Here is a 5,633-nt window from a genome sequence, read left to right on the forward strand (position 1 = left end):
CCCCCCCCCTCTAACTAGTAACATAGTTTACGGAAAGTACCGCCAGGCCATTTTAAATTTTAGAACTGCACCACTGATAACGAAAAACGAAAACCATAATGTGTTTGAAAAGTTTTGAAACAGATCCTCACAATGTGAAATGCGTTCGCAGCTTCAAACACAGACTGCAATTCGTGCATTATCTGCTCTGACTGAATAGGGAGGTCAACTTGATCACTGGTGCGAAAAGTTCGTTTGTGGATAAATGATGAATACGAACTTCAATAGACAACAGAATCGCTTGGATTCACATTCACTATCTACTTTTTTTCTCATTTCTCCTTGTTTGCTGCAATTCTGCAAAAAAAAATTTAAAGGAGGTATCCGACGTACACGATTGAAGCAGTTCATCTCCTACCTCCCTACCATTCTTAAGTTCATTCTTCCTGTTTCGATATTGATGTTCGATTGTATACTCATTTTGCACTGTGATTGGAAGAAAATTGAAAGGAAAGCGAGAAAAAAAGGAAAGCTACTTTGATCGAATATTACTAGTATTTTTCTTAATAGGCAGAATATAAGCAACATAAAGTGAAGGAAATTCTCTGAGATGAAAAGGAGATTGGTGTTTGACGATTATTATAAAATATAAGCTTGAATGAAGAAAATGTTTGAATAATTTTTTTTTAATCAGCTTTTATTAATATTTAATATAAAGAAAAAAAGAAAAGGAGGGTGATAATAATAATAATAATAATAAAATAATAAAGTGACTGAAAATAAAAGTGGGGGCGTAAATATTAAAATTTCTTTTTCATATGCATATAATGTTCAGAATTTCGTATTGATGACTCCACATTTTTTTGTCAATGCTATAAGAAGACATGAATTTTTTCATTTTTGAAATTATTGCATTCCTTTCTGTGAGTGAAAAAATTATGGTGAATTTTTGTATTTAAAGATTGTAGCGATTATTAATCATCAAAAATAAAATATGAACAGAAATAATTTCTGCCGAAGTTATGATGTTTTGATAATTCTATAAAAAATGAGTTTCTTAAACTGAATGAAACTATTGAAAACATTGATTGAAACTATTAACATTTTTTTTTACATTTTTCAATTGATATGCCATTATCTCGAAGTGGAAAATCTGCCTATTATTATTATTATTATTAAAAACTTACAAAAAATATTGAGTTAGTTCTTTCAGTTCTTTTTAAAACCATCTGAAATCTTGAAATTTAATAATTAAAAGCAATAATATTTTTTTCGATCACAATAATAAATAACAAAATAATGCTAGTGAAAATTTGGTTAAAAAATAAATTTAGACAAAAGTCATTTTTAGCAATTTAAGAAATCCTTTTCTTGTATTAAAAAAATCATAACTTGGTCAAAATGAACGCTGGTTAATTCCTAATTATCAATTATATACACCATGTCTACAAACAACATCGCCGTAATTTTAGCACACGTAGAAACTAAATTAAAAAATAAACAATGGAAAGGTTGTGACTTTTTAACTATTGATTTTCAATAAAAAAAATTATTTTCGAATAAAAATAAAATCAATAGAATGTTTTGCAATAAAATGTTTATAGGCCGTAAAAATTCGTTGGTAATATCTTACTGTATCGCCATCATTTACCTGATAAAATGTTTTACTAATGCAAATTTAATTTACCATAAACTCTCATCATATCACGTGTTTGGAATAAAACTGTTTATTAAAAAAAATATTTTCAAGAGAACATTATGTTTTATGAAAAAAAATAGATTTAGTAAAGTAATTTAAACTCAGCATTTTTTGTCAGTGAAAAATGGCATCAAAGTGATAAGAACATTAAAAGGTTTTATCACAAAAATTACCTTCTTTACTTATTGATACTGATGTCCTTTCAGGGATAGGAAATTAAAAATAATTTGTGGCTAATGTTTTAATTAAATTTCATTGAATTTACAACTTACTATACGTAGCAAGGTTTCTATTTACCTGGACAACATGAACAAAATCGGGGATTGTTAAGGAATTTTTATATCTGAAAAAAACCTTGAAATGCCAGGTTAAGTTTTTAAAATTCAGAGCTTTTTTGAGAACTTACTTAAAATTGTTTTTAAATTTGTAACATAAAATTAAAAAAATATATCTTTGTATTGCTAAAAGTACTCGTATGAAACTGAATTTAACTATATTTTTGAAAGTTCGTTTCCTTTCTGCATCAAGAGAAATTTCAAGAGATTAATTCACGGAAGCGTGTGAGTTTAGAGCTACAATTTTTACGTGATTTAAATTCGAGACCTGAGAACCTAATTCCTGAAACTTCGAGACCTATGCTTTACAAGCAAGGGTTCCGAGAGCTTAGATCTCGCGCCAAAGCGTAATAAAATCAAGGAGTAATGGCGTGAAATAATCTTCTGAAATTTCTCTCTGTGTGGTTGAAAATAATTTTTTAAATTAAAAATTCACCTATTCTTTTTTTGTTTAAAAAATTAACTTCTCATGCTAAAGATTCATCTCTTTGGTTGCAAATTGAATTATTTTGTAAAAAATTACTTTTTTTTTATTTAAGATTGATTTATTTAAATTTAAATTTAAATTTATATTTTGGTTACACATCCATGACTTCAATATAAATTCTGAAAATTGAACTATTCCAGTAAAAGTTTCGTAATTTTATTTGCAAATTTTTCTTTTTGGTTGAAAAATAAACTGCTTGATTGAGGGTTAAAGTATTTTTTTTAAATTTTATATTTTAGTGGAAGATTCATTATGCTAATTGAAAATTTATATCTTTAATTAAAAATTAAGTTATCACGTTAAAAATCTTTTTCTTTTTATTTAAGGATCATTTTTTAAACTGAAAATCTAGCTACTCCAGTTGAATTTTCAATCAATTACCTTTGTTTGAAAATTGATCGTTTTTATTTGAAAATTCATGCATTTTGTGAAAAATTAGTCTTTGTTGATTAAACATTAATCTTCATAGTAGAAAATTTAACTATTCTAGTTACAAACTTAAAGTTTTAATTTACAATTTTTTTTCTTCAAAATAATTTAAAAACTTAAAATCTAACTCATTCAATTAAATATTTCATCAATTTAGTCAAAAATGCATCTTTTTGGTTGAAAATTAAACTGCGTGGTTTGAATATTCTATCATTTTAGTTGAAAATTTATATCTTCAATTGTAAATTAATTTTTAGATTGAAAATTTAATTATTAAAGCTTTGATTAAAAATGTACCTTTTTTAGTTGAAAATTCATATATTTTGTTCAAAATTAGTCTTTTTTAGCCAAACATTATTCATCTTGGTTGAAAATTCAACTATTTTAGCTAAATGTTGATAGTTTCAGGTGAAAATTCGTTTTTTGTTTGTTTGCAATGATTTTTTAAAAATGAAAATCGAACTAATCCAGTTGGATATTTTAACATTTTAGTTGACAATTCATCTCTTTGATTGAAAATGAATTTTTTTGACTAAAAAAGTAAGTACCGTAAAACGGGGTAATTTCGGACATATGGATTAAATTGCGCGCGCATTTCTGGCTAGGACTTTTAAAATAAAATGTTGAGACATCGACAAATGAAATTTAGGAAAACAATTCTTTTTATTAAACATTTTATTGTACCTTGTGCCTTTTTTCAAAAATTTAATTTTTTCATTTGTATTGGCATTTTTTACAACTAAACCAAAAGCGACGCGTGCTATTAAAAAATAATTTATAAAAAATTTGTCGATCTGATTTTGGTGAACAAATGTTGTCTCTTCAGTTTTTTCGTATATTGTGTTGTGTTTCAAAAAAAATTGTTTTTTATATTTTCATGTAATTTTTTCCAATGAAATGAAAAACTGCATCTTATCAAAAAATAATTTAAAAAAATGTACATCTTTTTTGTGCAAATTATCTTTTTTCATTACTTTTGTTTCGTTTCATGCATAGTTTCACCGAAAAACGACAGTTTTTTTATTTTTAATAACATTCTTCACAATTAAAACCAAAAATATGCATCTTCTCAAAAGAAAAGGGCCCCCTAAAAATTTGCTAATCTTTTTTAGATGGAGAATTACATAAATCACATAAATCTACTACTTTTCTTATTATAGGATGAGAATGCAAAAAAGAAAAATGATTTGACAAAGTATAAGGTACGGTTGGTTCGAAAATTTAGTTCTTACCTCAAATGTTATATCAAATATCGACATTAAACAAAATTTAAAAAAAAACTTCAAAAAAGTGACGGCTCAGCCCCACTCCCCCCGCCCGCTCCTACTCCAACTTGATTGAGTATATAATGATAATTAGGTATTTAAGAATTTTTAAAGTAAAAATTTGTTATAAATATTTTTTATCTTTCCTCATAAAATGGTTTTCCAGGGGTTTCAGTTAACAGACGTCAGCACTGTAAGTGGCAGCATATCCGTTAAAGTTGGGGGCGTGGGATGGGAGTGAGAATTGCAGTTGACTATGATGAGAATCCTTCCAAAACTACTTTTGAATATCTAAGGGTGACACAAATGGGAAAATAGAAGATCATATTTGCAGGAGGTGGAATTTTAAATGACATTTTATCTTCTGACCTGACTTTGCTTAGCGGTAAAAAGAAAGCTGATATCATGAAGCAAATAAAAAAATTTTCTGCAATGCATATTAAATCAGAGGTCGTGTAATTTGATTTTTAAAACCACAAACCCAAATAAAATTATTCAAATATTTAAATATATATGACCTTTTCAGATGTTTTAAAAAACGCCCCTTCTTTTGGTTTCATATTAAGGAATTGAAGAATAATTTCAAAAATCGCTGGAACATTCCAGAAAATTCTAGAATATTTCATTTTAGATCGAATCAATTTCAAATCACGCAGGTTCTACACTTGAAGTTACAGAATCCCTCGTGGACGAAATATGTTGTTTTTAAAGGAAATAAGGCGATACGTATTTTTACAATTTGTTAAAAAAATTTTTTTACGGAGTTATGCGCATTTGAATGTTTGGCTTTGTTTAAAAAAAAAAAACAAATTTCTTCTTTTTACTTATATAACTTTTAAACCTAATTGAGATATTTCAGATTTCTTTTCAGGTTCTGCAGGTTTAGTTTATCGCTTTCTTTCAAAATCCATGAGAAAAATTAAAGAATATTCAAAATTAATACGAAAAAATGTTAAGAAAATTATTTGCACAGTTAAGAGAGTTCTACAAAAAGTTATATTACTCATTTATTATATCTTACACCATTTCCGAGAAAATCACAAAATCTCTACCATTTTTTTTCAATATTTGAGAAAATTATATGTTCGTGAGTTTTATGTGGGCTAAGCAATTTTTATTCTTAGAAAATAATTTTTTATAAAATCGAATTTTCCAATTTTTTGCCGAAGCAATAAAGACATGAAATTGTTTGACTGAAAAGTATTTACATCAATATAATTAAATATATTTCATATTAATTCTAATATTCTTCAATAATTTAGAAAAAATTCGTTTGAATCTCAGTTTAAAAAATAAGTAATACGAGGGTAGTTCAATAAGTCCTTAGAATGACCAAAAGATGTCGCGCGAATCGCTCCAAATCATCTGTTTTCAGTCAGCACCACTCCCGACTAGATATATGGTGCAGTCACAGTCCACATCTTCTGAGTTTACGTGTT

Source organism: Belonocnema kinseyi, chromosome 3, assembly GCF_010883055.1.
Source record: "Belonocnema kinseyi isolate 2016_QV_RU_SX_M_011 chromosome 3, B_treatae_v1, whole genome shotgun sequence".
Classification (NCBI taxonomy): Eukaryota; Metazoa; Arthropoda; class Insecta; order Hymenoptera; family Cynipidae; genus Belonocnema; species Belonocnema kinseyi.